Here is an 8,829-nt window from a genome sequence, read left to right on the forward strand (position 1 = left end):
TTTTAAACTCTCTTTAAAATCATGATATCCATAAGAAATAATTTTAATAAAAATCCTTTTAATATTCTAGTGGTCGGTCACTAGCTTGGGACCCAAGCTTTGGCCACCAACATGACTCATCCACTTGGTCTTGGCCGACCCTAGCTTGGGTTCCAAGCTTGCTTGGTCGGCTCCATTGGATGGGTAAGAAGGTGGGTATGCGGTGGGTATAAATCTCTATATACTAGAGGCTACGATAGGGACCGAGTGGAGGAATTGGTTTTGGTCTCCTGATGAAATTAAGCATCCCGTGTTCGCCCCGAACACACAACGTAATTTCATCAATAATAATTCATTCCACTAAAAAACTATTATTGAACTACCGCACCAATCCCAAATTACATTTTGGGCTCCTTCTTATTATGAGTGTGTTAGTCTCCCTGTGTTTAAGATAAAAAATGTCCATTAATTAAGTAAGTTACTGACAACTCACTTAATTAATATCTAGCTCCAAGAGTAGTACCACTCAACTTCATCGTGATGTTGGACTAAGTCCACCTGCAGGGTTTAACATAACAATCCTTATGAGCTCCTCTTGGGGACATTCTCAACCTAGATCACTAGGACACAGTTTCCTTCTATAATCAACAACACACACTATAAGTGATATCATTTTCCAACTTATCAGGCTTATTGATTTATCGAACTAAATCTCACCCATTGATAAATTAAAGAAATAAATATCAAATATATGTGCTTGTTATTATATTAGGATTAAGAGCACACACTTCCATAATAACTGAGGTTTTTGTTCCTTCATAAAGTCAGTATAAAAGGAACGACCTCAAATGGTCCTACTCAATACACTCTAAGTGTATTAGTGTAATTATATAGTTAAGATAAACTAATACCTAATTACACTACGACTTTCCAATGGTTTGTTCCTTTCCATCTTAGTCGTGAGCTACTGTTAATAATTTATAAGGAAACCGATAACATGATCTTCTGTGTGTGACACCACACACCATGTTATCTACAATATAAATTAATTGAACAACTACATTTATCATAAATGTAGACATTTGACCAATGTGATTCTTATTTCTAGATAAATGTTTATACCAAAAGCTAGGCTTTTAGTATACACTCTAACAGTGAGTGTGCAGGTTTGCAGGATACACATGTGACTCAGGTTGACGGCTTTGGGTCCGGTGAAGGATGGAGCATCCGAGGGACCGTGGACAAGGCAGCAAGGACAATGGCCGAGGGAAGCGACTTCGAGGCATACGCGAAGGATGACATTGGGGACAAGCCGCGGGCTTGGATGCATCCGAGGGACGAGAGCCAAAGGAAGTAGGCTTGAAGGCAAAAGGTCAAGGTTGCAAAGAAGAGTCAAATGAGTCGTGAGGGTACGAGTGCATGAGAGATTGTACTCGGAGTAAAATCCTAGTTTTAGGGTTTTACTATAGAGACACTGTAGTAGGCACTGTAGCGTTACTGTAGCAGTCGACTGGTGCATGAACCAATCGACTGATGCACTGTAGCAGAGAGTCGTTGGGTTGGCACCAGTCGATTGGTGCAAGGACCTGTCGACAGGTAACAGGCAAATCAGGTTGCTGATTTGTTCCAAGCTCTATAAGAAGGAGCTTGGTATGGCCGACCAAGGTGACGAAATTAGACTTGGTTAAAGCCTAATTAGTAGTCACTAAGTGCTCAAAGGTTCCCTTGTGTCCCAGTATTTTTGGTGAGAGTTGTGGTGAGATTTATCCACCCACAAGGAGGTTTGAGCTAGCCGGAGGTTTGCCGGGGACTAATCCATCGACGGATTGAGGGATCGTCCACCTTACGGAGACGCCGTGGAGTAGGAGCAAGTTATCTCCGAACCACGTAAACGAACGTGTTAGCGGTTTGCATTTCCATTCTTGTATTTGGTGTTTAGCTTTCTATTTGTGTTCGTTTGTATTCTGCTGCGCTAACATCGTAGGAAGCAAGGATTTGGGGGCGCCGTCCATTCAACCCCCCTTCTAGCCGGCCGCAAGATCCTCCAACAATTTCCTTATCAGCAGGAAGTATAAGCACAACTTTTGATTGTCGAACCATTTGAATTAAGCATATGCTGCTGGAACATAAGGATACAGTTGGTCTTTTATCTATTGACTGCATGGTGAGATGTATGAAATTGAAGGATTAAAGTTTAACTCTTGTATGATTTGAAGTCTGCAATTTCAATGGATGAAAATTCTGAACCTGAGGCAGCTTAATTTAGCAGTTAGATGCAGAAATTTGTTTGTCTAATTTTCCAGCAGTGAAGACACAAGAACCAATGAAACTCAAGGATTTGGATTCAGCTGATAAGAACTGTAAATGAAAAAATGGAGACAGTTATAGCAGTTTTCATCAGATCAGAATCTGAATTTTGAAACTTTCTGAATCCTATTTAATACTGTTTAGTTCTAATATTCTACTTCTTGCTGATATGATCTGAGCTTTTGTCGGAGTTAAGGTTTGGAATCATATCTCTTGACTACTTAAGTTCCGAAAGAATAGAAGAACAGAAAAAGAAAAAGTAAAGAAGGGAAAAGCTGCAGATTGGAGACAAGAAACAATAGTTAAAGAGTTGCAAATGCATGATGTATTTCTTTGTCCGAGACGGACAATGTTTTAAGTGTGGGGGAGAGATTCCTTATCCATTAGTTGATTTGAGATGATTTGAGTTCAAATGCTGGAATTGAAGTGGAAAAAGAGCAAAAACAGTGAGAATTTTTTTTTTTTGGCACATCAAGATAGTATCAAGTGGAAGATAGAGTATCAAGATTCTTTGTTTGCCATCAAATTGAAGGGGAGGCTAGCTTGATATTTTGAATTGGTAACAACAAATGGTATTCATCTCTTTACACATCAAATTGGTTAACTCATCAAGTATATTCCTCCAATACTCTCATCTTCTCAATTTTTCATTAAATTCTTTTCTTTTGCCTACTACATTCACTTCACTTGTTCTTTTTTATTCTATTTCAATTTTTGTTGATAAATCCTTTTTATTCATGTATGTTGTGTTTATAGTGGTGGAGAATTAGAAAATAAGCAAGCTTATGATAGTTAAATGTTGTGAGTTGCATTGAGTGAGCTCCACTTATATGCATGATTGAGTGTGAGAGCTAGAATAGGTAAATTCCTTGTGAGATGCAACTTGCTTAATTTTTCAATTGGATTGAAACTACCATACCCACTGATTATTGTTTGGATTGTATTCATGATTGTTTGTGATCTTTAGATGGTCTTAGTTAAATTCCTTTTTACTATCTTCTAATTATTGTTAGGGAATTTTTTGTAGAGATGATGTTTAGTTTTCTTTACATGCACGGGACGTTCAAGACTCAGTGTGGGGGATTTGATAACCATGATTTTACTGTATTATTTTGATTCATATATGCATGGTTTGATGTTGATTTCATAGGTTTAAATCATGGTTACATCACATTTCATGCATTGTCTTTATTTTTGGACTTAATTGTAAATTATCTTATTTTTTGTATTATTTGATGTTAATATTTGATTCTTATTTTGTAAGCATCAAAGGATCTTGGATTTGGATCTATTCGAACCGAAATTGGGCTCGAATCGGAGTTTAAACGAGAAGATCAAGCTTTGAGTCGATTTGGATTGTTCGTTGAAGATTGGAGAGATCTGAGTCATCCGTTGAGAATTTGGTCCATCCGACTTAATGAGGAGCAGATCTGAGCCATTGATGAAGATCCGGAAGTTTTGATCCAGATCTGAGTACATCCAGCCGTTGATCCAGCCTGAAACATTTTGGACCGTTCGAAGATCTGGTCGATCCGACCTAAGGGAGAGTAGATCCTGACCCTATATCAAGTTCAGTACCTCCGGATCGGATTTTAGGCGACTTTTCACCGTTGATCAAGCTCCAAATCAATCACAGCCGTCCGTTCAGATCTGAAACAGATTCAAAACAGAAGCTACAATAGCTTCCAAGCTTTGTCGATCCTCCACAGCGCGCAGCTTCGTCCCGGTGCGCGGTTTCTTCCAGATTCCGGCCCCTTTCCTTCTCCGATCAACTCTTTCAAGCTTCGACCTCGGTGGTGAGCTTCTCGGCGGCTGCATTCCGATCATCTGGACCCTTCATTGGGTGGTTCCTCTGGCGGAATTTCTCTCTCGACCTTCTCTATTCCAGCGCCGATTTGGAGGTGGTCTTCCAATCGACGACTCCGATTCCCATCAGCAATATTTGGAGGTGGTCTTCCGGTGTTCCTGAGCTCCATCCGACATCACACCGCCATCCACAGCGTCATTCCAAATTCAGAGTTTGGAGGTTTCAGAAATCCAGATTTTCGGCCATTATTGGGTTTAGGGTTGTTTCCAGCGTGTCGGGGGTGGTCCGTCGGCACTGTTGAGCACTCCTTGACTGAGACGCAGCTGAGATGCTTCACTGAGGTCCAGAGTTGGGTGTTCTCGACTTTGACATTCTTGTGTGACGGCAAGAGTGTGAAGTTTGTATGGATTGGTTGTGAGTTGGATCGGTTAGGGTTTATTTCATTTTGTTACTGTTTTTTACAGCTTAGAACATATTCATTTTAATGTTTGTTATGTTTTAGCAAGTAATCTAACATTTCATTTCCTTGTTTAAATTTAATTTGTGTTTAATTTGATGCTTGGTTAAGTGTTTAATGTTTAAGTTCTAAGTTAGGGTTTACATCTTGCTTAAGATCAGATTTAATTTGATATTTGCTATATCAATCTTAGGTTAAGTGTGTGTTAATAATTTAATCACAACGTAGAGTGACAATGCGTTTGGGTTTGATTGTTGGCACACAAGTAGATTTCATTTATGCATTAGATTAATTTCTTTATTGCTGTGCTTCACTTTTGTTAGATTTAGATTCAAGTTTAAACCCCCATCTTTATATTAGAAATCCCAAAAATAGGAATAAAATACAATCCTAGATTACATCCTACCGTTGGTTCCTCGAGGTTCGATCCTGGGCTCGTTACTATAACATTATTGTGAAATTAAGGGGTTCAGTGAATATTCATTGTTAATTTAATTTTCGAGTGTGACATACATCGTTATCAGTGAGCATGCTAAAATGGATGTGTGAATTTACTAAAAATGAAAAAAAATCAAAGGGAAAAAGCTACTAAGATTCTATTATGTGAATATATTCTACAAGGCTTGTTTTTGAAAAGCTCATTATTAAGGACCCATGAAAAAGATAATTCCAATTTCACACAAGAAAAATGAGTGGATAAAAAAAATCTTGTACATGAATGAAAACATTTTTGTATGGAAATCATATACACCAAATTTTCAGTTAGAATCTTGGTCTGGAAGCATTTTATTGTGTTGGAGCCATATTATAGAATTTTTAAAATGGAGGGTTATGCTTGGGTGTTTCTGAACAACAAAGGTCTTGATTGGGCTTTTCCCCAATTACTGATACTAATATCCTTAAAAGATTAGGTGTAAGCTGTGATGTAAATGAGAGAAAATAGTTTAAAATGGTACAAACCTGTTCAACGGTAAATAGATTCTATAGTTAGGCTTAATAAATTGATTAGAGTTGAACTTGTTTGGGCTTAAGGGAGATAAAAGCAAACCCAGATAATGTAAAAAGGGCGAGCTAAGAGATTTGAATATTAATAAATAATAGATATAGCTTTGCATCATGTTCAATGAAGGAACAATAACCATACAGTAGAATCGTAGACAAGTGTAGTTTTCAGTTTGGGAGTATCGTGAATCTCTTGAGGAACAAGGTCTCCGTAGTGCTGAAGTAATAGATAGGAAGGTAGCAATTTATCATTGACAATTTGAATTCGAATTTGGTTTATCTGATACTACATATGATCAAGGAAGCAAGAAAAGTTAATCAGATAAGCTGGTTAACAAATTGTATTTTCTTCTAGGGATAGCGATGAGACTAATTGAGATTATCATATTTTCAAATCAAAATGTCTGCATGTCTCTAATTGGTGGGAAAAAAATTGAGAATATGAATCTATCGGGTTCACCAAGAATTTCCAATTTTAGTGATTTTGAGAGTAAAGGGATAAACTTAAGCTGGAAGGTAATGATTATCTTGAGAAGATCACAAGTGCTTAAGCCAAATTGAGAGTAGCACCAAACTTTTACAGGAACACTAAAATTTTCCTGAAGGGTATAGTGCATCTATTGTGATGGAAAGAGAAACTTATGATGTTCTCACTTGTAACATTGTGGTGGAAAGAGAAACTTATGATGTTCTCACTTGCAATATTGTGATGGAAAGAGAAAAAAATATATATTTATTTGTCGAAACTTATTTCAATCAATCAATATGGACCTTTGTTAAATGTATTCGACAAAGAACACAAATACTAATTGCGTTCAATCTGTCTTTACATGAGGAGACCTTATTGCGCTCTTTATCAATCATGCTAAATATAATGTCTTTGAACCTTTCAAGTGACTTCCCTGTAATTATTCTTGATATGATTGCAGAGGATTTGACTAGGCCTGGGTCGGTACGGTATACCGTACCCAAAATCGAATACCATATATCGTACTGAAAAAATCAGTATTCTAAGAAATGATATCGATACTATACCGACATTTCGGTATACCGAAATTTTGGTATATCAAAATTTCGGTATACCGAAATATCGATACGGTATCAGTAAAATACCATCATGCAGAAGTTATATATATTACATATAATATATAAAAAAGGGCAGTGATCACTATTCGACAATACAAAATTAATTTTAAAAAAGTTTTTTTTTTCAAATCATCAACTTTTGTATAAAATTATTTGATAAATATTTAAGTTATTAATTTTTTTTATTTATTCAGTTAAGTTTAGATTTCTATTTTTTTCTTTAATTTAAAGTTAAAAAGGGAGGGGCATAATCGAAAATAAGCACGTCCCTTTAAAAAAATATAAATTTTTGTTTTTTTTAAGTATTCAGAAATGTTGATAAAATATCTAAAATTTGAAGCTTGTCTTTAAGTTGAAGAGTAATCAAATTACTCGATTTTTTTTTTTGAAAAAAAACAAGTAAAACTTTTTAATAAAAATTACTTATTTATTAAAAAATAGTTGTTAATTGTATGGCTAGATTTCATGCTGCAAAGACAACAATTACTTAGGAGATCATAGGCATGTTCATTTATGTCAATTTTATACTAGATAATTTTTTATATGTATTTTTAATAGAAAAAATATTTTAAAAAACATATGCAGCCTTCTTAAATATTAATGTTTTTTTTAAATATGCATTTAGTTATATTTTTGAAATATAATTTATTTCATATTTGATTTATACAAATAACCTTATTCTCTAACTTTTTACCCACTCCACTTAAGATATTCTTAACGCAAACCCTCGCGTTGTTGCCCCTTGCACCCGATTTTCGTTCTGAGCTCGAGTCCGTCACATGAATAGGTTGTGACTTCCATTTTTATATTTCATCGCATCCTCCATTTCTCTTCCGCATCCTCCCTGCTTCCCAAGCGCGACCATCGATCTTCTTTTCTCGAGAGAGTTCTCCGAGCTGCTTCCCCAAGGCGACCGTCTCTCGATCTTCTTCTTCCCTTCGGTTGAGAGAGTTCTCTGCTTCCCAAGACGACCGTCTCTCGATCTAGAGCCTTCCTCGTGAGTTGCTGTGAAGGAGTGAGCATTCGGTTAATTCGGTCCATAAATTAACCGAATTAATCAAAAATCGATTTAGTGTTGGCTAACCGAATCAAATCAAAGTTTTACTAAAATTGAATTAACCGAATTAGTTATTTCAGTTAACACCGAATTAACTAAATTTGTTTAAAATAACAATAAAAAGAATTTATACAAAATTAATATCAAATTAACCGAATTAACCGAATGCTCACCCGACATCTCCCATCGATCTTCTTCTTCTCCTCTGTACTTTCTCCGTGAGTTTCTTTGATAAGTTTTTAGTATCCATTGTTCATTATCTTCTTCTTCTTGATAAGTTTCTTCTCCCAAGTTACCGCTTTTGTTCTCGTCAGTTTCAGAGTACCTTTGCCTGTTATTACTAATTTGGAAACGAGTAATAAATTATTATAATATTATTGATATATATTTTAATTGCTATTTAAAAAAAATTATCAATCAATTTTAACTTTGAGGAAAGAAAATCTTAACACAATAGTAATTATTGTGTATAACCTAGAGAAATAGGTTCAAGTACTAGATATAGTTACTACATAAAATAGACTCTTTCTTGGAATCCCGTATTGAAGGGCGCTTTGTAAACCAAACAACTTTTTTATCAATTTTAACTTTGATAAATTATTAAGAAAATTTATTTAACCAAAAATAGTTTGCTAATAAACATCAACGACGAATTATTAACAAATTGAAAGAAAAATAAAAATTTTAAAAAATGATAAGGAAGGAGTAGATAGAAAAAAATTAGAAAAAAATAATAGTGTAATATTAAATTTTTATAAAAAATATATCAATTAAGTATAACTAATAAATATTTTTAATTTACTAACAAAACTTAATTTTGATTAGTAAATTAAATTTTTACCAGTAAAAAATTAATAATTACTAATTAAATTTTAATAAAAAAATAAAAATAAATTATCAACCAAATCTAATTTTAATTATAAGAAATTAAAATTATCAATTAAATTTAACAAGAATAAAATAATAAAAACGATCTAGACTTTAATCTATTAAAAATTTAAAATTATTGATTAAATCTAAAAAATTTAAAATTACTCACTAAATATAATTTGACGAGTAAAAAAATTAAAATTACCAATGAAAATAAATCTCAACTAAATTTACTTTAGCCATAAGTTTAAATATTTAATATAC

The sequence above is a fragment of the Zingiber officinale genome, chromosome 10B (assembly GCF_018446385.1).
Source record: "Zingiber officinale cultivar Zhangliang chromosome 10B, Zo_v1.1, whole genome shotgun sequence".
Lineage (NCBI taxonomy): Eukaryota > Viridiplantae > Streptophyta > Magnoliopsida > Zingiberales > Zingiberaceae > Zingiber > Zingiber officinale.